The sequence below is a fragment of the Jaculus jaculus genome, chromosome 11 (genome assembly GCF_020740685.1).
Source record: "Jaculus jaculus isolate mJacJac1 chromosome 11, mJacJac1.mat.Y.cur, whole genome shotgun sequence".
Lineage (NCBI taxonomy): Eukaryota > Metazoa > Chordata > Mammalia > Rodentia > Dipodidae > Jaculus > Jaculus jaculus.
The window spans coordinates 16,536,417-16,562,978 of record NC_059112.1 but is presented as its reverse complement, the minus strand read 5'-3'; positions in this window follow the sequence as shown (position 1 = coordinate 16,562,978).

The following is a 26,562-nucleotide window of genomic DNA, read 5'->3' as shown; positions in this document are numbered from 1 at the left end:
ACTCCAGGTCAGCCTGAGCCAGAGTGGGACCCTACCTCGAAAAACAAAATCAAAAACAAAAAAACAACCCAAAACAAACACCCTGATAATCCTGGGGTTAAAAGTAGCATAATGCTAGACATGTAGAACACGAATGAATCAATGAATCAATCCATAATGGCCACATCCCGCATGATTCATTCCAGTGACACGGCATCACAGGAATGACAGAAGCTGGGGCTGGAGAGATGGCTTAGCAGTTAAGCGCTCGCCTGTGAAGCCTAAGGACCCTGGTTGGAGGCTTGATTCCCCAGGACCCACGTTAGCCAGATGCACAAGGGGGTGCATGCGTCTGGAGTTTGTTCGCAGTGGCTGGAGGCCCTGGTGCGCCCATTCTCTCTCTCTCTCCCTATCTGTCTCTTTCTCTCTCTGTCACTCTCAAATAAATAAAGAAAAATGAATTTTAAAAAGTTTTAAAAAAGATAGTAACTAAGTATTGTCTTGTGGCATTGTAATTGCCTTCTCATTGCTGAGATCAAACCTCTGGCCAGGGTTGGATAGATGGCTTAGTGGTTAAGGCCCTCGCTGGGAAAGCCAAAGGATCCAGGTTCGATTCCCCAGTACCTATGTAAAGCCAGATGCACAAGGTGGTGCATGCATCTGGAGTTTATTTGCAGTGGCTGAAGATCCTGATATATGCATTCCCTTCCTCCCTCCCACTTTCTTTCTATCTAATAAATTAAAAAAAAAAAAAAACCTGACCAAAGATAGCTGATGGGAGGAAAGTTTTGTTTTTGGCTTACAGTCTTGAGGGGAAGCTTCATGATGGTAGGGGAAAATGTGGCATGGGCAGAGGCTGGACATCACCTCTGCCGCAGTAGGTACCAAACACCAGCAGGAGAGGGACCCTAACTAATATCGACTAGCTAGGGTCAGTAAACCATCAAAGCCCACCCCAGCAACACACCTCCTCCAGCAAGGCTCCACCTCCCGAATTTCCACCAGTGGAGGACCAAGCATTCAGAACACATGAGTTTGTGGGGGACAAACACATCACAGGTGGTCCTGACAATTTGGTCACTCATAGGTGATCTTAGTGGGGATGTTTCTGCATCCAGCTTATGTTGGCTGAACTTTGTCCCATGGAGGCTCTTGGACCACTTTGCTCACGTCGTACGTGCACCAGATGCACAGGACGAGGTCTCAGCTGGTACGGCAGAGTTGATCAACTGAGACCCTTCTCTAGAAGCTGGCTTGAGTTATTCACAAGGGTCAAAGATGGAGAGTGTGAGAGGCTTGACAGACTGTCACTTCTTCTGAACTCCATTGACTAAGAAATGACAAGTCCAGTCCTCAATCTATAAGGATTGAAGAGGGCCGGAGAGATGGCTTAGTGGTTAAGATACTTGCCTGCAAAGCCAAAGGACCCAAGTACGATTCCCCAGTAGCTTTGTAAAGGCAGATGCACAGGGTGGCACATGCATCTGGAGTTCATTTGTAGGGGCTGGGTGCCAATCTCTCTCTCTCTCTTTCTCTTTCTCTGTGGTGGTTTGATTCAGGTGTCCCCCCTAAACTTAGGCGAGCTGAATTTCATGTCCTCAGCTGATGACAGTTTGGGAGTTAAAGCCTCCTGGAGGCACTGTATTGTTGGGGGTGGGCTTATGGGTGTTATAACTAGCTTCCTCTTGCCAGTGTTTGGCACACTCTCCTGTTGTCCACCTGATATTGCCCAGGAGGTTATTTCTGCTCATGCCATCATGGAGCTTCCCCTCGAGTCTGTAAGCCAAAATAAACCTTTTATTTTTTCCTACAAGCTAATGTTGGTTGGGTGTTTTCTGTCAGCAATGTGAACCTGACTGCAACACTCTCTGTTTCTGTCTCTCTGTCTCTCTCGTAAATAAATAAATAAATAAATAAATAAATAAGGAAAGAAAGAAAGAAAGGATTGGAAAAACAGACACAAGCTCAGTCTACAAAGGCCTCAGCAGGTGGGTGCAGCCATCTTTGTTCAAATAAACCAAGCTCTGTTCCTGGAGCTTTTTCTTGTATCAAGTTGGAGGGTTTTTGTTTTTTATTAAATTTGAACTTTGCCAGAGCCTAGGATTTTAATCCAGGGAGATGAAGGAATTGAAAAATTGTTCTGGGCTCAAGTCTGCCTTGGAAAGGCGTGGACCTTATAGCAGACAAGCTCTTGTGAAAGGGGCCTGTAAACCTGTCGCAGGTGCTGTAAACACATGTCAAAAGTCCAATTTCAAGTTATCCAACGTACTGAGTGCTGTTGCTCAATGACATTGGAAAATGAAACATTTGACTCCATTTACCACAATTTATGAAGCCCAAGACACTCAAACACAACTTTTGCTGGTGAGAACTGGAGTAACAGCCACCTCGGAATCAGCACGGCTCATACATGCTTCACTTGGCTGCAGAAATTCCGTGCACTTGGTGGAGAAATGTCCCTACACCTCAAGATCTGATTGGCACAGTTTTCACCATCTGCCCTTGGGCTGCTTTGTTTGTCTATACAAGCACTGTGCAATTTTACTGGAAAAAGTATTGGAGAACAAACAAACAAACAAAAAACCCCCAAACACACAATTATAAAGAAATAGGCTTGAGAACTTTCCGGTTTTGTACATGAATTTATATTCTTAGCACTTAGAAAATAGTTGGAGTCCCCTCCATCGGCTCAGTAGGGACTTTAGATGTTCCAAGGGAAGAACCCCAAGCCCAACGTGCATGAACACGGACCTTACCTCTGTCCCAGACACCACGTGGTTTAGTCCCCTCTCCACCCCGGAGTCTGGAACATGCCTCCAAGGAAGCTGAATCCCGCTCCACCTCCTGGACGACAGAGGTGTGCTGTCCAGTATAGCACGTGTCCCCTGCGATGCCAGCGAGCTCCAACTAATTCTCAGTGACATTCCATTTCTCCAACAGCTGGGTATCCATTGTCAGGCTTCCCCTTGCTGCCTGCTTGTTTTAGGATCATCATCCCAGAGCCCTGGACAAACAGATGTGAAAGGGCATTGAAATGTCACTGTGGGCCACAGTCACTTATCCCCAAGAATCTGCCTACCAGGGATACTGCAGTGTGACAGCCTGACCAGCTTCTAGTTGACACCATGCATCACCCCCGGGGCAGACATAGGCCCCCTGAGCAACTATGTGCTTGAGGCAGAGCTTAAAGCCCACTCTTTTTTAAAAAAATTATTTTTTTTATTTTTATTTATTTGACAGAGAAAGAGGGAGAGAGAGTGAGAGAATGGGTGGGCCTCCAGCCACTGCAGAGGAACTCTAGATGCTTGCGCCCCCTTGTGCATCTGGCTAACGTGGGTCCTGGGGAATCGAACCTGGGTCCTTTGGCTTTGCAGGCAAATGCCTTAACTGCTAAGCCATCCTTCCACCCCCTAAAGCCCACTCTTGGTCCTCTAGGCCACACTCTTCTCATTGCTTTTATTGGCCCTATGTTAGAAATCCCTTCCAGCACCTTCCTTTAAGTCCCTTCCAATGAAGTAGTTGCACTATAACTTCTTTCCTTTAGAAACACTTTAAATAAATCACTTAGTGCATAGATGTCTTGGCCTTGAGTTATTATGATGTCTTACAAGATGGGAATTCCTTTCTGCTTTTTGTATTTTTTTTTAATTCATAGATGCTGACTGTCGGGTTTTATTACCTTGCCTCTCTCTAAAAACATTAGTCTTCAGAAGGCCTTTCCCATTCCTGACAGAAGGTAAACTAATTAGAAGCTGGCCAGAGCAAGTTTTATGGGGCAAAACGCATTTTTAGTGCCGCTAAGGAACTGAGCCCACCTTAAATAAGGAGTAAAAGGTAAACTGTGTCTCTTGGGTTAGCAAATATATGAGTCAGGAAATCGACCAGATTCCTCCCAAAGGCATTCAAGGTAATATGGACGTTCCCAAAAGAGTTTAACCATCCCTCCTCTGGCCCACAGACACACTGCAGGTGGTATGCTTGACTTCACAGATCAAAGAAATGGGGCACCAGATAAATTTTGCTGAGACAGTGACAGCGTAGCTATTGTTTAAAACCTGAAGCTTAGGGGCACGGGAGCACAGAAACAACCTTAGCCTTCTAAGTTTGTGGGGTGAGGATAGGAGCCGTGTTGAAGTCAGGGAGGCTGAAGTCCTCTGTGGAGCTGCTCACCACTTTAGAATAACAGGCTCCAGGGCTAGAGAGATGACTCAGTGACTAAAGCGCTTGTCTTCAGAGCTTGAGGACCCGAGTTCAAGTCCCCAGTACCCACATAAAGCCAGAACAAAGTGGTGCTTGCATCTGGAGTCTCTCTCTCTCAACTTACAATGAAATCAATGAATAAAAAATAAGGGCTGGGGAGATGGCTTAGTGGTTAAGGAGCTTGCCTGCAAGCCAAAGGACCCAGGTTCGGCTCTCCAGGACCTAGGTTCAATTCCCCAGGACCCACATAAGCCAGATGCACAAGGTGGTGCATGCGTCTGGAGTTCGTTTGCAGTGGTTGGAGGCCTGGTGTGTCCATTCTCTCTATCTCACTCACTCTCTCTCTGTGCCTCTCTCTCAAACAAACAAAAAATAAAAAAAAAATATTAATAAAAGAATAGAAGGCTCCAAAGTCAGGCTGTTGGTGGTCTAGTTCCAGGTCCACAATTGATAGTGATTCCAGGCAATTTCATTACACTTGTCGCATTTCCATGCATCCATCAAATGGGCTTATCATAATATTTACCTTGTAGCTGTTTTATTCAAGGCTCAGATCAATTCGTACACCCATGAAGCATGAAGCTCTTAGTGACATGTGTAACACCCCAAAATTCTATATTATTACCCTCTGTTGGGCTCCCATAATCATTTATTTGAACTCGAGTGACTGATCCCAAGAATTAAGCATGCTTTCTTACATAACGTAGAGGGAGATGTACAAAGGACAGTGCAGGCCTCCTTGTGCAATAATCAAAAATTTGTTGAGGGCTGGTGAGATGGCTTTGTGGTTAAGGCACTTGCCGACAAAACCAAAGAACCCAGGTTCAATTTCCCAGTACCCATGTAAAGCCAGATGTACAAGGTGGCACATGCATCTGGAGTTCGTTTGCAGTGGCTAGGGGCCCTGGAGTGTCCATTCTCTCTCTTTCTGCCTCTCTCTTTCTCATAAATAATTTATATATATATATATATATATATATATATATATATATATGAATATGAATTTGTTGAAATCTTTATAAATTCATGGACTTTTATTCTTCCCTCCTCTACTACATCTCCCTATCCCTTCAAATAGTCAGAAATATTGAAAATTTTAATATGTGAACATACTTTAATTTGATCAAAATTCTCTCCTCTAGCCCTCTTTTAATTTTTTTTATTTTGTGGTAAGCCCAACAGACTGTCTTTTTTTTTTTTTTTTTCTTGAGAGAGAGAGAGAGAGAGACAGGGAGAGACAGGGAGAGAATTGGCCTTCCAGTCTCTGTAACCAAGCTCCAGATGCATGTGCCACCTTGTGCATGTGTTACCGTGTGCATCTGGTTTCTGTGGGAACACGGGTCCTTGGGCTTTGCAGGCCAGTGCCTTAACTGCTAAGCCATCTCTCCAGCCCCCAGAGTCCTCTTTTGTCCTGCTTCCCACACTTCTATTCCACCGGGCCCCCACTTCTTTCCTAATGGCCCTTTAGTTTGGTTTTTCGAGGTAGGGTCTCACTCTAGCCCAGGCTGACCTGGAATTCATTATGGAGTCTCAGGGTGGCCTTGAGCTCTCGGCAATCCTCCTACCTCTGCCTCCAGGATGCTGGGATTAAAGGCGTGCGCCACCACGCCCAGCCTTGATGTCTCATTCTTTTTGTCCTCTTGAAACATGTGTGTCACGCTGTTGATGGGCTTGGCATTACATACAGGGAGATAGCAACAGCAGAGCAGCCAGTCAGACATGAGATCCTTTCAAATGGGAGTTCTCATATGTCCCACAGACCACATGCCCAGGAAACTAGTCCTGGAGCTGACTTACAGAAATGAGAAGGTTTTCCAAAGAATGCATGCCCAAAATAAATCAGTATAGTGGTTTTTTTTTTTAAATCTGGCAAAGTTAATGGACTCTGCTTGCTCAAGAAGGCAGAGCATGAAATGCTTATAAAGAAGAAACCCACCAAAGAACATAGTATTGGACAGGCCCTTTACAAAACTTAATTTTGGGGGGGGGATCTTTTGGGGGCATCTCAGGTGAAATGTAGTAATTTCTGCTAGATTCACAGAGAAAGCAAAAACATGAGTGTCAATAAGAGAGGACTCTTCCAAAGTTCTTAGTTTTCTGTTGCAAATAAAGTAAGATAAAGAAATGCTATTTTCCTAAAACATTTTTTTACAACAACAATAGCCAACAAATTTGTTTTTTAGTTTTGTTTGCTGATTGCCAAGAGGTAATCTGGGATTAAGTTTCTCCAAATAATACATGGTTCTCCAATAAAACAGCTCTGTGAGCCAGAGGGGTAAGGAAACAAATAGCAAATAATAACCTTGATGAGTGGATGAACAGGGAAATCAAAGTTCTATTTATTTCTTGCCAAATCCATTCAGTTTGGGGATAGAGTGCAGGCCACAATTGCTTGAGATTTATTGCTTGAGATTTATCAAGGCAATCAAGAGGAAATTGAATCCCAGATAAAAATGGATCTATGCCATAAGTCCATTGGGTAAAATATGAATATAAATGTATATAAATACATATTGTAAATTGCCCTTGGAAAGCCCTTTGCCTACTATTGTCTAAAATTCTTGGAAGGCTCAAATGCTCACAGTGAGGCAGCCGACCATGGGCAAATGTTTTTCAGATAGACTATATAGATTTTATTGCACTATAAATGAGATTTAATAATCCCTTTATGTGTGTGATGCTTTCAATATCCTATCTGTTTTCATTTAGTAAGCCCAAACACAGTTAATCACTTGTTTTCACTTGAGTAAAGCAATTATTGTTTGAAAAAGAAAAAAGGACAGCTTTAATTTCTTTTTCTGTCAGAGACTTTTGACATTTACTCTTTAATGTCTGTGCTAGAATAAAAAACAGGAATGAAGGAGAAAAGTGGGGGGTGAAGGGGGGAGAAATGCATGTCTTTCAGATGTCTTGAGAACTTGGTCATTATCCATTAGGAATATAGCACCAAAAGAATTTAACCTGCTGTAGGAAAGCATTAGTGCTTAAATTTACACCAAACAGGTACTTGTAAGGCTATAAATTCAGCAGAATAAATTGGAAAACTGGAACTGAAATAAACTTTGAAATTCAGCAGCAGCTCTAAGAAATTAGAGGAAATGTCTCAGAAAAAAAATTATCTTTAGGGCTGGTGAAATGGCTTAGCCATTAAGGTGTTTGCCTGCGAAGCCTAAGGACCCTGGTTTAATTCCCCAGGACCCACGTTAGCCAGATGCACAAGGGGGCGCATGTGTCTGGAGTTCTTTGGCAGTGGCTGGAGGCCCTGGCGCACCCATTCTCTGTTTCTCTCTATGGACCTCTTTCTCTCCCTCTCTCTCTCTCTCTCAAATAAATAAATAAAATATTTTTTAAAAAATATCTTTAAAGTTTGTTTTACTCCTTTTATTTTGGTCCTTGGTTGAGGAAACTGCAAGATTTGACATACAGTCTTGGTTCCAAATTCTTGAATAAATACATTTTTTTGACATTACCAGCAGAAATTCTTTTTTTTTTTTTTTTTGCCCTCTGACAGATTTTCAAACCTTTTTAAAGCTGATGAAAGTTTTCAGTACATATTGTCAACTGATTTTAAGATGCTCCCTGCTGTGCTTGAATCCTCCAGCCCGCTTCTCTCCCTGTGTTTCATGTATCTCCCCAGACTGTCCTTATACACACAGCATTCCTCCATCACACCCCTCTGCATCCTTTATTATCTAACTGTGGTCATTGTAGATTCATTTGAATGCTCTCTGTATAAACAGGATTATATACTGTGTTCTTTTTTGGTCTAGTAAACTTATCTCAAGATTAAATTCACTACGTGTATCAACAATACAATCCACTTTATTTGCTGGAGAGCTTTCCATTGTGTGGAGGTACTGCATTTTGATTTTTTAAAATTTAAAATTTAAATTTTATTTTTTTAGAGAGAGAATTGGCACACCAGGGCCTCAGCCACTGCAATCAAATCCAGATGCTTGTGCCACCTAGTGGGCAGGTTGCGACCTTGCGCTTGCCTCAACATTGTGTGTCTGGCTTACATGGGATCTGGAGAGTCAAACATGGGTCCTTAGGCTTCACAGGCAAGCACATTAACTGCTAAGCCATCTTTTCAGCCCTGCATTTTGTTCTTTTTAAAACTTTCTTTTTGTTTATTTTATTTATTTATTTGAGAGTGACAGAGAAAGAGGCAGAGAGAGAGAAAGAAATGGGCACACACGGGCTTCCGGCCACTGCAAACGAACTCCAGATGCATGTGCCCCCTTGTGCATCTGCCTAACGTGGGTCCTGGGGAATCGAGCCTCGAACTGGGGTCCTTGGGCTTCACAGGCAAGCGCTTAACTGCTAAGCCATTTCTCCAGCCCTGCATTTTGATTTTTGATGGGCAACTTAGACTATTTGAGGGTTTTGGGGTAGGTAGAGTTTTAAGAGTTCTTTGCCTGAATTGCTGTCGCATCATAAATTCATTCCTTTGAGCAGTGTATAAGAGTTCCAGTTGCTCCAAATTCTTGTCAGCATTTAGTATTGTCAGTCTTTCTCGTGTTTTTGTATTTCTTGTCTTTTTTTGAACAAGGAACATCATGACCATGTCCTCTATAAACAGCTTCATTATCCATTTAGGTGATATTTATTTCCTTTCTTGAACTAGTTGGCACCATGTCTGAATGAGAGTACTGGTTGTAAACAGCTCTGTTTTGCCGTTGATCTTGTAGGGGGACACTACGATTTAACCTCAAAGTCTGATGTCAGCTGTAGGCTTCTGTAAGTACTTTCAGCAGGTTGAAGAAATTCACGGCTTTCTAGTTTACCGATAGTTTCTGTTAAGAATCGGTGCTGATGTTGGATCAAGCACATTTTCTTCATCAATTGAGACGAACCTATGTTCTTTTTTTTTTTTTTAACATATAGTTTACATTACTTGAAGTACTGATTGAAAATTTCACAGCCATGTCCATGACGTTTAATCATTTGTGGTTCTTTTTCTTTCTTTTTTGAGATTTGGAATGTGTATGTGTGTGTGTGTGTGTGTGTGTGTGTGTGTAGGCTAGAGTGTTATTCTTCAAGCAAGCCATCCACATTATTTATTTATTTATGAGAGAGAGAAAGAGAGAAAATGGGCACACCAGGGCTTCTAGCCACTGTAAACAAACTCCAGACATCTACGTTACCTTGTGTGTCTGGCTTACATGGGCACTGGGGAATTGAACCTGGATCCTTAGGCTTCACAGACAAGCGCCTTAAATGCTAAGCCATCTCTCTAGCCCCACATCTTTTGTAAGACAGTGTCTCTCAGTGGTCTGGAGCTCTCCACATAGTTTAGCTGGCCAATGAGCTCCAGAGATCTACATTTCTCCACTTTACCAGTGCTGGAATTACAGGTGTGTGCTACCATGCCTGACATTTTAGATGGGAACTGGGGATCAGGAGTCAGGTCCTCATGTTTGTGAAAGAAGCACTTTATTAACTGACTTATCTCCCCATCTCTGTTAAGTTATTTTTTTCTTACCACATTTTTGATTTTGGTAACAACTCTATTACTACTGCTGGCCTCATAGAATTATGAATTATTTTCTCTACTTAGAATTTCTTGGATAATTTTATAGAATTGATATTATTTCTTCCATAAACATGTGGATTAAACAAAGGGATTAATGCACTTTGGCCCTAGAACTTTCTTTTGAGAATGTATTGAAATTCCAAATAAAAATTTAAGAATAGAAGTTCGGGCGTGGTGGGGCACACCTTTAATCCCAGCACTGGGGAGGCAGAGGTAGGAGGCTCGCCATGAGTTCGAGGCCACCATGAGACTATATTGTGAATTCCAGGTCAGCCTGAGCCAGAGTGAGACCCTACTTCAAAAGCAACAACAACAAAAAAGAACAGGTAAAGGGCTATTCATCTTATTTCCTGCTGTGCAGCACTGGTAGTTTTTACTTCTACTAAAGAATTTGTCTATAATATTTCAGTTGTTGAACTGGCATAAATTGTTAACAAAATTCCCTTTTTATCCTTTTAATAAACCTACAAATCTTCAGTGACCTCATCATTCTCCTTCTTCATATTCACAAACAGTTTCCTCTGTTTAGTTTCTCTTACATGTGTCTATTAGGTAATTAGCTAAAACATTAAATCCACTTGGCAAATGGCTTGATTCTGTGGGGCGTTAGGTGAGAACGAGGCTAGTCCAGGGCTAATTTTATCCATTGTTGAGGTAAGATCTTTTGGAGTATTCTAGCAATGCCTATCAATGATGAGCTTTCCCACTGTGGCTGGAAGGAACCAGAACTTTTTTTTTTTAAATTTATTTGAGAGCGACAGACATAGAGAGAAAGACAGATAGAGGGAGAGAGAGAGAATGGGCGTGCCAGGGCTTCCAGCCACTGCAAACGAACTCCAGACGCATGCGTCCCCTTGTGCATCTGGCTAACGTGGGACCTGGGGAATCGAGCCTCGAACTGGGGTCCTTAGGCTTCACAAGCAAGCGCTTAACCGCTAAGCCATCTCTCCAGCCCAACCAGAACTTATTAACTTGTTTGTTTGTGCCTGGTGTAACGTTCAGGGTGTGTTCTTGCTGTTTCTTCCAGGCAGTTCTCTGCTCGCATGCACGAGCTGACAGGTGCACGCACCCCTCTGGTTCATTTGCCCTAAAACTCCAGCCCATCTGTGCTTGAAAATGCAGTAGTTAGTAATCTGGACAACCCCAGGGCTCGCTTCATTTTCCCTCTCCACACAGGATGACTGTCACTGGTTGTCCGAGGTGTGCTATCTTGAAGAGAGTTGCTTCATGTATTTTGTCTGGTTTGTGAGGTTTTTTTTTTCCCCCAGGCAGGAGAGTAAATCTGGCCCCTGTTAACATGTTCCATGTTGGCAGGAAGTTGATGTCTCTCAGATCATTTCAAAGACTGGAGTTTCTTCAGAACACGTAGACATTGCTATGTACAATGCAACATCTAAATCCTCTGAGTTGGGGGAAAAAAAGACCCAAAACTGGAAAAGCATACACAAAGCACAATAGAGCTACAAAAAGATACTATCATGATTCCCATTTGGTAAATGAGGAAATTGGGATGCAGAGAGATGAGGTGGCGTCTGCGGCGTCTGGCATTGGGAGGCGGGTTTACATCCAGGGGTATCTGCTGCCAAAGCCGTGTCCTTACCTAGGCTTTTCCGGTCATTGTTATGTCTAGTTCTGGCTTATTTATTTATTTATGAAAGAGAGGGAGGGAGGGAGAGAAAGAGAGAGGGGGAGGGGGGATGGGTGTACCAGAGCCTCCAGCTGCTGCAAAGGAACTTCAGATGCAGGTGCCACCTTGTGCATCTGGCTTATATGGGTCCTGGGAAATCGAACCTGGGTCCTTTGGCTTTGCAGGCAAGTGCCTTAACTACTAAGCCATCTCTCCAGCCCTAGCTCTGGCCTTCCAAAGGGAAAATGACTTGCTTTGATTATAGCCACTACCACAGAGCTCATCCTCTGCAGAAAATGCTTCTCATCTTTATTTCCCCCTTCCAAGGAGGGTCAGCTGGATTTCCATGTCCATGCAGGCTGGAGAGATAGCTTAGCAGTTAAGGCTTTTGCCTGAGAAGCCCAAGGTCCATGTTCAAGCTCTCTTCAGATCCCACATAAGCCAGATGCACAATGGTGATGCAAGTGCAAGGTCACACGTGCACACTAGGTGGCGCAAGCGTCTGGAGTTTGATTGCAGAGGCTGAGGCCCTGGCATGCCAATTCTCTTTCTCTCTCTCTGTCTCTCTCACTCTCGCTCTCTCTAAAATTAAAAAACAAATTTAAAAAGAGAGAGAGAGAGAGAGCACTGGAGAGGAGGCTTAGTAGCTAAGGTGTTTGCCTGTGAATCCTAAGAACACATGTTTGAATATCCAGGTCCCACATAGCCAGACGCACACACACAATGTTGCAATGCACACAAGGGGGCACACACATCTGGAGTTTGTTCACAGTGGCTGAAAGTCCTGGCACTCCCATTCTCACCCCTCCCCTGCCTCTTTCTCTCTCAAAAATAAATAATTTAAAAAATTTAAAAATGAGATAGAGAGAGAGATTGTAACTGATACCTCAGCTTAGAATGCACAGGCAGAGATCCCCAGTACACTTGGCATTGTATAAGCAGGTAAGGACAGGCTTAGCCCCTTAGTTCTATCTGGGTTGGATGGGTCTACCAAAACCTGAAAACACTGGTAGAAATAGTCCTCTATTCTTTATCTAAATCCTCCCAACTTCTGACTTTTGAGTACCCCCAGAGGTGGGATGGATAGACCTGTGATTGGAGAGTGATCGTTCCCAAGAAAGCCTCCATGGTGACTCGGGCTTTCAGAATGGTATTTCCCAGATCTGCAGCTGTGCAGGTTATAGTCCCTGGGGGTCTTCTAACCAGGGCCGTGATTACAGAGAGCAGCGCCCTCTCCCTGGGTCATGTGAGCACAAGGAAGGCTGGCCTTTTCATGACTTGAACATGAACTATATAAAAAGCCTAGCTAGCTAGAGGGCAGTTAGCAGAAAAGAAGGGTTTATGTTAGGAGCCTATGCCATTGAGGTAATTCACAGGGGATTGAAGTGTTTCTCTTCCTTTAACTTGGTATACTGAGCTAAATGCAAAGACATCGTGTTCACTTAAACAGAGCAGACCATTGCTCTCGAGATGCGAGGTGAGCCTTGGCAGACCAACAGAACTGGAATGACAGGCTATGGACTGACCATTTTCTTGCCTCTGGCATGAATAGTGAGCCCCCTAGTCTAACCACTGCAGACCCTGTGTTCAGGAGTATAATGGAGACATTGTACTATAGTTCTTTTTTTTTAAATTTTTTTGTTCATTTTAATTTATTTATTTGAGAGTGACAGAGAGAGAAAGAGGCAGATAGAGAAACAATGGGCACACCAGGGCTTCCAGCCACTGCAAACGAACTCCAGACGTGTGCGCCCTCTTGTGCATCTGGCTAACGTGGGTCCTGGAAAATCGAGCCTCGAACCAGGGTCCTTTGGCTTCACAGGCAAGTGCTTAACCGCTAAGCCATCTCTCCAGCCCCATACTATAGTTCTAAACGTGCACAGGTTATAAATTAATGATACAATCACATAAACAATCCATTAAATAAAACATCTTTTCTATATTAAAAAGAAAAAAAATCATACTTTCATTATCAGCCAAAAAGTCAGGTTCAAACTTAGGGTTGTGACTCCTCAGGCTTTAAAGGATGAAATCTAGCCCCTGCCTTGAGCACCTCCATCTTTTCGGTTTACGTCATCTCCTGCAGAAGTCATCTCTTGACCTTCCTTTGGGTCTAGCAGTATGAATGGTCTGCTCCCAGGGGGAAAATACATAGGAAAGAGGACTACCCAAGATCTGAAAATGATCCTGGGGGTCACCCAGGTGGGGAGTTGGGGGTACCGGACTCTTTGGGATGTAGTCAATACAAGCAATAGGTGTGGAGATCAGGCTTCGAGAGTTATGTCTTGTTGGACGTGTGAACTCCTTGTTCCTTAATGAGGGGCACAGGGAAGGACAGTGAGAACCCTGAAGGCGTGGCCTCAGAGGGGTTCCCCTTATCTGAACCAAAGCCCGGCCCTGCCAATGCCCGGTCTGCTACGCTGCTTTGTGAATTGCACATGACTGCTTATGTCCTTGTTTTCTTTCACCATAACAAAATGTCTGGAGATGGATACCGTATAAAGAAAAGAGGTTCCTTTATCCCAGAGTCTTGGAAGCTGAAAGTCCAGATATCATGGTGTTGACTGTGTGGAGCCATCTTCTTACCCCTGTCTTCCCAGCTGTGTGATTCCACGGAGGGAGATGTCATAGGAGTAACACGGGCAGAAGAGACCCCATGGTGAGACAGGAAGACCAGACAGGGACTGGTCTTGATCTTTTGGGAGAACTGCATTAATCCATCCATTGGAGCCCTAAATGGTCATCCACCTGCCACATGGCCCCTCCTCTTAAAGGTTCCCACGTCGCCACACTGAAAACCAAGCTCCCAGCACATGAACCCTTGAAAAACACACTCAGACCTTATCCAAGGCACAGCACTGCCCATCAGCAGCAGCATGAACTTACCTCTGTCCATATGCCCATCAGGAATGGGTCCATGGTTAAGCCATGATCACACACTCAGCCTTCGTCCCCAGAGGGCAAAGTAGAGATGACAAACAGCACAAAAGAGAATCTGGTCCAAAAAAAAAGAGACAAATGCCCACAAATGAATCACTTCTACACATGCATACCAAGCTGTTAAACCAGTCTATTTGAGGAAAAATAATATATAAATTGGATCCTAAGCACTTAAGGTGATGAAAAATGAAAGGGGGGGGGGGGCTGGAGAGATGGCTTAGCGGTTAAGCGCTTGCCTGTGACGCCTAAGAACTCCTGTTCGAGGCTCGATTCCCCAGGACCCACTTTAGCCAGATGTATAGGGGGTGCACGCATCTGGAATTCATCTGCAGTGGCTGGAAGCCCTGGTGCATCCATACTCTCCCTCTCTCTCTCTCTCTTTCTCTCTTTGCCCTTTTCTCTGTCTGTCGCTCTCAAATAAATAAATAAAAATAAACCAAAAAATATTTTAAAAAAATGAAAGGGGGCTGAAGAGATTGCTCAGTGGTTAAGGCGCTTGCCTGCAAGGCCTAAGAACCTGTGTTTGATTCCCCAGGACCCATGTAAAGCCAGATGCACAAGGTGGCACATGCATCTAGGGTTCATTTGCAGTGGATAGATGCCCTGGTGTGTCCATTCTCTCTCTCTCTTCTCTCTCTCAAATAATAAATGAGTAAAATATTTTTAAAAAAGAAAGGGAGCATGAAATTAACTTTTCTGTGAATAAGGAAGTTTGTTGTTCCTATTGCTTTTATTTCCATCGTTCCCCCAAGCAGACGGAGCGAGAGTAGACGCACCTTGGCCACTAGTCCACGGAGCGGACACTTAGTACTTCTGCCCACCCATTCTCTGCTTCCTCTTCCAACAACAGCTTCCTGTTTATGGAGTGTTTTTGACCATCCCCTGTTCTAGCAGCAGATTCTAGCAGGGGCCCAGTAGTCTGACTCATTCAGAAGACCACACACTCATGGTCACCTGTGGAAATAGAGTTCTGGGTGCTGGAGTACCTGTGGATTCCAGCTGTGGATGTGTCTGGCTAGTGGCAGGGAGTTGAACTGGAGACGTCCAAAAGGTCAAGGTGTAGATAGAGGCCGTTGCAGGTACCTTCCTCATTGCTGGGACAAAAACATTTGACCCCAGAGCAGCTTGTTGGAGGAAAAGGGTTTATTTTGGGCCTACAGATTCAAGGGGAAACTTCGTCATGGAGGAGGAAGCTGGCTCAGTCCATCCCATACATCCATAGCAGAGCCAGAACAGCCGAGCACCAGCAAGGAGTTAGCTCTGAGCACACAACAAGCTAGACTCCTCATCCTACGGTGTCCCCCACCAAAAACACCTCCTCTAGCAAGGCTCCACTTTTCAACCTCTCCACCAGCTGGGAACTAAGTGGGAAACTTAATCAAAATCACTTGAGGGGCTGGAGAGATGGCTTAGAGGTTAAGGCATTTACCTGTGAAGCCTAAGGACCCAGGTTCAATTCTCCAGGTCACACATAAGCCAGATGCACAAGGAATTCGTTTGCAGTGGCTAAAGGCTCTCATACAAGCTGGCGTGCTCTCTCTTTCTCTCCCTCTCTCTAATAAAAAGCACCTGAGTCTATGGGGACATTTACATTCAAACTATCACAGAGCCCATGGAAAATGGGTCATTAGAAAGTCCTTCCCAGAGCCCATAATTTGCCTGGATAGACCTTCTGGTCTTCACAGGCACTCTGCTATCTCCTCATGAAGGTCAACGCATCACCTCCGAATGCTCAAGTCAGCTTGGAGGGAGTTCTCAGGCCAAAGGACATGACTTAGGTGCATAAAGAGGCCCATGAGATTCCCAGTCCTTGCAAAAATAATAATAATAAATGGGCTTGCTGTGGACAAATATGAAATGTACCTGCAGTAACTCATCTGTTCCTACCAGTTACACGGGGACATTGGCTTCTCTGCTTCAGAGTCAAAGCTGGGCCCATGCCCAGCAGAATTCATTCCTGGCACGTGTGTACGCAGAAACGAGTTGCATGTACGTTTCCCTTTGTCCTTTGATTCATTGACAGAGCGCTGAGTGTGGCGCTCGGTTCTGCCAGGGGCACGTGTGTAACGAGAGGTCAATGTCTCATAAACTCTGCCGGGAGGACGGGGTAGGATGACCCTGAAGGGACAGAGGCTGCTCTGCTACCTCATCTTGTCACTTCTACGGATTTGTGCTCAGGGAGATCTGAAATCCTCTCCGCTTTTTTTTCTCTGGCCGGCATCCAGGTCACTCCCGACAACCTTCCCACTGAGCTTCCCTTTGATTTGTGAGTGAGCAGGTCTCTTGGTTTGACCCACTTGATTTCCCAGCTGGGATTTATCGGGGTTCCTGCTCTCCACTGCTTCTTCGTCTCTTCTTCTAGACTCTCAGGCTGTTCTGGGCCTAGGGGACCTCACACCTGCCCTCTTGGCAGGCACTGAGGCTGCAAAGGGAAACCAAGTCTCAAAGCTTTCCAGTAGGATTTAACCTGATACCCTCCCCAGCCCCCATCCCTTGCTTTCTTTCCACAAGGTAAAGCCCGGTCTTCCCAGGGGGCGCAGATTTTATAAGCCAAATCAAGAAAGGCAGGCTCATTTCAAGAACGCTGGGCTGGTATTGGTTCCACAAGCCTGGAAGAGAAATGTCCTAATTTATCAACTCAACATGTCCGTCATGCGCTTACGTAACAGCGCCAAAGACATCAAGGTCCTCCAAAGAGAAAAATAAGCCAGTGCGACCATGCAGAGCTTGTGGTTGTTTTCTCGTTTTCTCATATGCTATTTTCTTTCTTTCTTTCTTTCTTTCTTTCTTTTCAAGGTAGGGTCTCACTCTGGTCCAGGCTGACCTGGAATTAACTCTGTCATCTCAGGGTGGCCTTGAACTCATGGCAATCCTTCTACCTCTGCCTCCCGAGTGCTGGGATTAAAGGTATGTGCCACCACACCCGGCTTCTTTCTTTTTTTTTAAAGTCTTACTCCATACTAACTCATTTTAACTTCCCATTCTTTTTTTTCTTTTAAGATTTATTTTTATTTATTAGAGACAGAAAAGGAGAGAGAGAATGGCAATGGTGTGCCAGGACCTCTAGCCACTGCAAATAAACTCCAGGTGCACGTGCCGCCATGTACATCTGGCTTATGTGGGACCTGGAGAATCGAACCTGGGTCCTTCGCAGGCATGCACCTTAACTGCTAAGCCATCTCTCCAGCACCACATATGCCATTTTATTTGTTTCTTCAACAAATGAGCTAGGTAGGAGAAACAGAGAGCTGTAGTACTTTTTAAAAATATTCCTTACTTTAAAATTTTTTTTTAATTATTTTTATTTATTTATTTTCAAGCAAAGAGAGACCCACAGAGAAAGACACCCCCCCCCCCCCACACACAGAATGGGCACTCCAGGGCCTCCAGCCACTACAAATAAACTCCAGATGCCTACGCCACTTTGTGCATCTGGCTTTATATGGTACTGGGGAAATGAACCCTGGTCATTAGGCTTTGCAGGCAAGTGCCTTAAATGCTGAGCCATCTCTCCAGCCTTTTTTTTTTTAAGTTTTTTTTTTGTTGTTGTTCATTACTTATTTATTTATTTGAGAGCTACAGACACAGAGAGAAAGACACATAGAGGGAGAGAGAGAGAATGGGCGTGCCAGGGCTTCCAGCCACTGCAAACGAACTCCAGACGCGTGCGCCCCCTTGTGCATCTGGCTAACGTGGGACCTGGGGAACCGAGCCTCGAACCGGGGTCCTTAGGCTTCACAGGCAAGTGTTTAACCACTAAGCCATCTCTCCAGCCCTTTTTTTTTAAGTTTCAAGATTAATTTACTTGTGTGTGTGTGTGTGAGTGTAGCACATAGGGGTGCACCAGGGTCTCTTGCTACTGCAAATGAAAGCCAGATGCACGGGCCACTTTTTGTGTCTGGCTTCACATGGGTGCTGGGGAATAGAACCAGGGTGGGCAGGTGTTGCAAGCAAGTACCTTTAACTGCTGAGCTATCTCCCCAGGCCAGCAGTATTATTTATGTTTAAGTAGGAAAATGAAGTCCAAAACCTGTGATTAGTGTGTTCATCTTCTTTTTGAGACTGGGTCTTATTGGCCTAGAACTTGCCAGTTAGGTTAGATTTGCCAGCTGATAAACCGCCTCGTTTGTAACCATCTCCACCTCACCAGCACTGAAAGTTACAAGCACAGGTCACCACATGGGCATTTTCACATATGTCCTAGGGACCCATAACAGGTCCCTGTGTTTATGAGGCAAGCCCTTTATGGACTGAGCTCTTTTCCCAACTTGGAAATAAGGCTTTTGCCACCACTGTGGAAAAAAAATCAGATTTTTCTACTACTCAGGATTCATTCTTGATGCATGTAAACTTTAGAATTGATTTTGACAACAACAAACTCTGTTGAGGTTTTAGTGAGAATCACATTAAATTTACATATTAATTTAAGGAGAATTGACTGCACAGCAATGTTATTTTTCCCCCCAGGAACATTCTTTTACACATGCCTTCTATTGTATTATTCTAAGTATTAAAATTTATTTATTTATTTATTTGCAAGGGGAGAGAGAGAGAGAATGGGAATATGAATGAGTCCACCAGGGTCTACAGCCACTGCAAATGAACTCCAGATACATGTACCACTTTCTGCATCTGGCTTTACATGTTTATGTGGGTACTGGGGACTTGAACCTGGGTCGTTAGGCAATTGTAGGCAAGCACCTTAACTTCTGAGCCATTAATCCAGCCCTATCCTAAGCATGTTAAAGATGAAAAAATATGTTTTTGTCCATTATTTTCCAAGCAGTGAGTTTTCAGCCTATATTACTCTTTAAGCGTACATTTAAGCATGTATTACTTTTTAAATCCTACAATGAAAATAAAACTAAATGGTAGCTGGGTGTGGTAGCACACACCTTTAATCCCAGCACTCGGGAGGCAGAGGTAGAAGGATCACCGTGAGTTTGAGGCCACCCTGAGACTACATAGTGAAATTCAGAGTGAGACCCTACCCCGTAAAAAAAAAAAAAAAAAAAAACAACTAAATGGTACCGTAATGGTTAATTGTCATTGTCAATTTGATTGGATTTAGACTATGATGAGACCCGCTTTTGGGTATGTCTATAAGGACATATTCAGAGAGGTTTCATTGAAAAGAAAAGCTCCACTCTAAATGTGGGTGGCGTAGTGCTATGGATTGGGGTTCCAGACTGTTCTCTCTGCTTTCTGATCCCTGAAGAGTGCCCGTTGTATACCCTCACCATCATCAATTCTTCCATGCCTTCCCCTACCGTGATGGACTTTGTCCCCTCAAACCCCGAACTCAAATAAATCCTTCCTCCCTTAAGCTGCTTCTGGTCAGATGTTTGGTTGTAGCAATGAGAAAAGTAACTAATATGGAAACTACTACAAAACAGCACTGAAATGTAAACCCAAGGTGAGTTTCAGTAAAAGATAAGACTCCCTCCTTAAGTTTTTTGTTTATCTGAAAATTTCATGAAATTTTTCTCTCCATATCCAACTTGCAGAAAGCAAGTATGGTTCTTTTTAGACACTACAGTGATCCTCAAAGCAGCCTTCAGTTTTGCAAAAGCTGTCAAAGACAATGTATATGCAACTTTTATAAATTATCAAAGGCCAAAATGTTGAGAATGATCATTTCTTATAATCATAAAATAGCTTATTTCTCATTATCTTTGACCATTTTTTATTGTTAACTTTTAAATATTTTATTACTTATTTATTTGTAAGAGAGAGAGAGTGAGAGTTGGCATGCCAGGGCCTCTAGCTGCTGCAAATAAACTCCAGACATGTGTGCTACCTTGTGCATCTGGCTTATGTGGGTCCTGGGGAACTGACCTGGGTTCTTAGGTTTCATAAGCAAGCTCCTTAACTGATAAGCCATCATTCCAGGCCCTATTTTTTTTCAATTTTTTTTCATTAACAATTTCCATGATTATAAAAAATATCCCATGGTAATGTCCTCCCCCACCCCATTTTTCCCTTTGAAATTCCATCTCCATCATATCCCTTCCCCATCTCAACTAGTCTCTCTTGATATCATAATCTTTCTCTCCTATTATGATGGTCTTGTGTAGGTAGTGTCAGGCACTGTGAGGTCATGGATCTCCAGGCCATTTTGTGTCTGGGGGGAGCACGTTGTAAGGAGTCCTACTCTTCCTTTGGCTCTTACATTCTTTCTGCCACCTCTTTCACAACAGACCCTGAGCCTTGGAAGGTGTGATAGAGATATTGCAGTGCTGAGCGCTCCTGTCACTTCTTTCTAGCACCATGATGCCTTATGAGTCATCCCAAGGTCACTGCCATCTGAAAAGAGAAGGTTCTCTACCAAAAGTGAGAGTAGCATTAATACAAGGGTATGAACATTAAGAGAAGTGCTTACTGGGCAGTTTGATAAGCATAGTATATACATTTATCCAGACATCAGCAGATGTTACACCCCTAGGGCTCATGACTACCCCTGTTGTAGGTTTTCAGTATCAGGGATGTATTCCCTCCCATGGAGTGGGTCTCCCGTCCAATTAGAGGGCAGTTGGTTTCCTCCATAACAGACATGCCACTATTGCACCTGTTGGCTCATTTGGCCTGGCAAGCCAAATCTAAGGCTTGCAGTGTCCACTGTTGAGTATCCTCACTGGTGGTATCTCTTTCTCCCATTGAACTGCATGCAGAATGGCTTCTTCCAGGTTTCTGTCAGCTGGTCTACATGGAGGAGGTTATCAGCTCAGTTCCAACAGGATTTCTCAGTGGCCAGGCCCCCCCCCCTTTTTTTTAAGGTGAGGTCTCACTCTGGTCCAGGCTGACCTGGAATAATTAAATATATAGTCTCAGGGTGGACTCGAGCTCACGATCAGCCTCCTACCTCTGCCGTCTGAGAGCTGGAAGGCATGTGTCATCACTGCCCGGCTAGGCCATATTTTTTCATGAACTTTTTCAAGTGCAAATGTATCACCTCTTGTTGAGATAATGATCTCTCATAAGCCTCTCACATTTTGCATTTTTATCTCTTGATTCCAGAGATAAAAGGGACACACAGCTGAAGGTTCGGAATACATGTGTTTCAATTACTGCAGCCCTGGGGTCAACGGAAGTATGAATGTGAGTCATTCACGTTACTTGATTAATCTAGCGATAATGTCTGGGAGACATTTTCTATGATGTCAGTAACAAAGCTGAAAATACATTGCTTAACATAAGGAAATAGATTATCTCGTGGATAGTGTGTACAGAGGGATGAAAGGATTCAGGGTTGGTGATTCACATGGACATCAGGATCTTGACTTCACTCTTCCATGCTGGTGTCTGCTAAAGGAATATGGCAGGAGCCATTTACTCCTAGACATGTCAATATCCCATGGAAAACAGACAGTCTTTTGTTTTGGTTTTTCAAGGTAGGGTCTTACTCTAGTCCAGGCTTACTTGGAACTCACTATGTAGTCTTGGGGTGGCCTCGAACTCACTGCGATCCTTCTACTTCTCCCTCTCAAGTGCTGGGATTAAAGGCGTGCACCACTACACCTGGCCAAAACAGACTTTTTTTTTTACAAAAATATTTTTATTTTTATTTATTTATTTGAAAGAGCAAGAGAGAGAGAGAGAGAGGGAGGGAGGCAGATAGAGAGAGAATGGGCATTTCAGGACCTCTAGCTACAGCAAATGAACTCCAGACACACGTGCTACCTTGTGCATCTGGCTTATGTGGGTTCTGGGGAATTGAACCTGGGTCCTTTGGCTTTGTAGGCAAGCTCCTTAACTGCTAATCCATCTCTCCAGCCCCCAAACAGAAAAATTTTAACACTTCTTAGGAGCATAAAAGTTTCCTAAGAACCCTCCTTCTGAGTAGTGGCATGTATCCCTTTCTGGACAGACAAGTCACATGTCTAATCCAGAAATTACTGTAAGTATAAATGATCTTATGTCATCTTCACCCATCCTTGGAGTTGGGGGTTCCTTACTGCTACCCCATTTAGGCAGTGGTTGTTTCAGAGAGAAATGAACACCTAGACAAAGGTGGGATTTGGCATTTTTTTTAATTGGGGAGGGTGACATACAGAGTCTCATTCTAGCCCAGCTGACCTGGAGCTCACTTGTACTCTCACACTGGGCTCGAACTCAGAGCAGTCTTCCTGCCTTGGCCTCCAGAGACATGGGATTAAAGACGTGCATCACCGTGCCTGGCTCTTTTGTTGAGGGGAAGGGTTCCAAGCTTGGATTTATTCAGTGTTTCTGAGGCTTTTGGAAGACTACTCCTTGCTTCTCCATATGGCCTGTTCTCTCTGGGGTCCTATACAGGACTCTTTCCCCCTTCCTCCTGCCAACTTTGGCGGAGCTCCTCCAATAGCAGGTGCGTTCAGTGTAAGCCACACATTGGTGCCCCTTCCCCCCAGTGTGTGCCCTTGGTCTAAGGCATTCTCTGACCATAGGCGCTTGTTTGGTCAGCAGTCGCGCCATGTTCCCCATCAGCCCTCAGATGGGTGAGAGTTGAAGGAAGGTGCCCAGCTCCCTGGTCCCCTGGTGGGAAAACTCAGGCTTATTTTCCTCCATCTCCCTAGTGATAGTGAATCCTCACTGCATCGTGACAATCTGCCCATTCACGTTGCATTGGCTTCCTCCTTCCCTGGGTCACTTCCTTACATGGCCACAGTGTGCCCTGGGATTGCTTTTCAGACAAGCTGCTTGTGCCCAAATCCTTATCTCGGCGTCTGCCATTGGAGGAGCTCAAGCCAAGTTGGCAGCAAGAAGGGAGAAGAGCTCCGTGTAGGACCCCAGCAGTTCACTTCATGCACTTGAACATTCTAGAACCACCTGTGAAAGTCTGTAGTGTTCCTGCTTATCATTCTCCAACCATGATCTTTCCCAAATGGCTCCCAAAGTAAGATGGAGCCTCAGTATTCCCAAGCATACACTCAACCCTGAAAATGTTCAGACAAAATAAAACCTTCCAGAGCTTTTGGAAACTTGGTGGCTAGGATGAATAGATCCCCAAGGCTTCATTTAGCCCAAATTTGTCAGATTAAATTTTCTTTTTGTGCGTGGATTTTTCTCCTCTTTCTTTTTGGTGATACTAGGACTTGAACCCAGAGCCTCATTCACAAGCTAGGCAAGCACCTTACCACTGAATTATATACTCAGGTGTGTCTTTATAATTTTTCTTTGGTGATATGGTCCCATTCAATTGCTCAGACTGTCCCTGAACTCATTCTGTAGCCCAGAGAGACCTGAAACTTGTGATCTTCCTGCTTCAGCCTCTGAAGTGGCTGGGATTTCAGATTTATGCCATCATGCCCTGCTAAAAAAACAAACAAACAAAAAACAAACAAACAAACAAACAAATTTTATTTATTTATTTATTTTGTGGTAGGGTTTCACTCTAGCCCAGTCTGACCCGGAATTTACTATGTAGTTTCAGAGTGGCCTTGAACTCACGGTGATCCTCCTACATCTGCATCCTGAGTGCTGGGATTAAAGGCATGCGCCACCATGCCTGGCCTTAGATAAAAATTTTTGAATGTCATTTTTTTTTCTTTCCCTAATAGATATGTCTCAACTCATCAGGACCAAATATATTTATTTCTTGAGGCCTTGTGATCTGGATTGTTTTACTAAGCCTACCTTGTATGAATTTAGGTGGATTTTGATCTTTGTGGAATAACATTTAAAAAAAAAACAGTTTTTTATTTACATATTTGTATTTTTTATTTATTTGGAAAATTTTTTTTTTCAAATGAAGTGATAGGCTCATTATACTAGTCTTGTGACTTTATAGTTTCATGCTCAAAAGGAAAGATAAGCCCTACATGGGTGGCAAAAATTGAAAGTTTGATTTTTTTTTCTCAGTTATAACTGAGTTGGGGATTGGAAACCAGAATGTTTTCACTTGTATTTTCAGATTCTGGGTGGCGGGAACCTCGGCCAGCTGGATGGTGGGTGGGCCTTTCTTTCTCTATTTGGAAACTGAGGTGTTTTCTTGACAGCAGTAATAAATCAAACATCGTCAGGAAGCCAGCCGATCATCATGAGGAAACACAAGCTGGAAAACTTTCTGCCTGACTGAAATCTACCCGCAGTCATCTCTGTCTTTGGAATTATTTGAGAAACAGACTTCTAGTCTTCAGTGGCGACGCATGAATCGGGGTCAAAATGACCTTCTTTGGTAGAAATATTAACTTACTCACAAGGTGGTGCCAGGGCCCAGAACAAGAGCTGTGGAGTCGCTCAGCCTGGGTTCAAAGCCTGGCTAGACTGCCAGTGGTCATGTGACTTGAGGAAGGCTGTTGCACTTCAGTGTTTTTTAATTTTTATTTTTTTAAACATTTAAAAAAATATTTTATTTTTGTTTATTAGTTAGAGAGAGATATATACGGAAATAGACAGGGAGAGAGAGAGAGAGAATGGTGCGCCAGGGCCTCCAGCCACTGCAGACCAACTCCAGATGTGTGCGCCCCCTTGTGCATCTGGTTTACGTGGGTCCTAGGGAATTGAACCTGGGCCCCTTGGCTTTGCAGACAAGCGCCTTAACTGCTAAGCCATCTCTCTAGCCTCACTTCAGTGTTTTTGATAGTCTCAAGTATCTAAGGTTGGTCTCAAATTCATTAAAGAGCTAAGGATGACCTTGAACTAATGATCCTCCTGTCTCCACCTCCCAAGGTAAGGATTGCACACGGACACTGACACGCCCATTGTAGTCAGTGGTGCATCTGGGCAATGCGCCCTATCAACAGAGCTACATGCCTAACCCTTCACTGTGGTTTCACCAACTGTATAAAAGGAAGTGTAGGCTGGAGAGATGGCTTAGTTGTTAAGGCGCTTGCTTGTGAAGCCTAAGGACCCGTGTTCGACTCTCCAGATCCCACGTAAGCCAGATGCACAAAGGTGAGGCAAGCGCAAAGTCGCAACATGCCCACTAGGTGGTGGAAGCCTCTAGAGTTCAATTGCAGTGGCTGAGGCCGTAGTGCCAATTCTCTCTCTTAAAAAAGAAGAAAGGAAGTGTACAGAAACAGCCTGCCAGGAGGGGATGTTGGATTACAGCATCCAGTCATCTCAGAGCCTGATGACCTTGTCTAGACACTGGAAATCACAGATGAGCAGGTGCCACCAGAGGGGTCACAGAAAAGCTGGCCTGAATTCAAGGCTATGCAGAAACACGGGAGAGGCCTCTGGAGGTCTGGCATGATCTGAGTTTCCCCTTGTTTTCTTGCTTTCGCCTTGTTAAGCTCTGACCAGGACTCAAGGGGATTGCTGGATCTGACCGCTGTCCCACATGCCCTAACCAGGGGCCCATCGGGGCCAGGAACACCAGGAAGCCCAGGGCAAGAAGCTCACCTGGCTTCATCCTTTGCACACTGGGGCCACCTTCTGGCCCCCTCCCTTTGCCTCCTGTACCCCTCCCCCACCTTTCCGTGTGCCCGCCCCCACCCCACCTGACTGCCTTGTGTCTCAAGCTCCAGCAGGCCGGACTTCACAAGGGCCAGTGCTTGGCTGGCTCCACAGACGATAAAATAGGACAGTGCCCTCTGCCTGAAGGTTCACTCGAGGGTCCTTACTTCCTGCCTGGACAACTTGATGTGGACAGTTTTCCGAGGCAGCGTGCCTATCCATCCAGTTGCCAGCCATGCTGGGCTATGTCCCTCCCCGTGTCCCCTGCCGCTCCAGCCACCCTTGCTTGGCTGGAATCGCCTGTTTGTTTCTGCGTGGGTCATGCCGCAGGTCCAGCATCCGGGCTGGCTGTCCTTTACAGCGCCCCCCAGGGGGCAGCACCTGCTGCAAGAGGCCAGAAAATGTCTGTGGTCTCCGCTCACACCTAGATACTCACTGGAATGTCTAGGTGTCCCAGAACAGTGAGGATCTGGCCTTCCTGGAGAAAAGGACACTTTCCCACCTGCCCTGCCAGGGTGCTGGGTACAGTGTGGAGCCATGAGATTGGGTCACTTCCATCTTCCTTGCCAAAAGGAGATAGGCAGGGGCCAGAGAAGATGAGAAAAAAAGATAGAAGGGGGCAGGGAGGGAGAGAGAGAGGGAGAGAAAAGGAGGAGGAGGAAGAGGAAGAAGAGGTGGTGGTGGTGGTGTTCTTGGCAGAAAAGAGCCGAGACAAGAAGAAAAGGGTTTTATCTTTCCATGAGAAATAAGCAACATCTAGGCCTCTTGTCCATCAAGGTGGACCACATTTCTGTGAGACCTCATGCTGGGCACAACCCTACCAGAGCTTCCTGATTCCTGGGTATTCTGGTGAAGAGGCACTGTCCCCCCTACCCCACCCCCAGGGAGCCCCACGCTTCTCCAC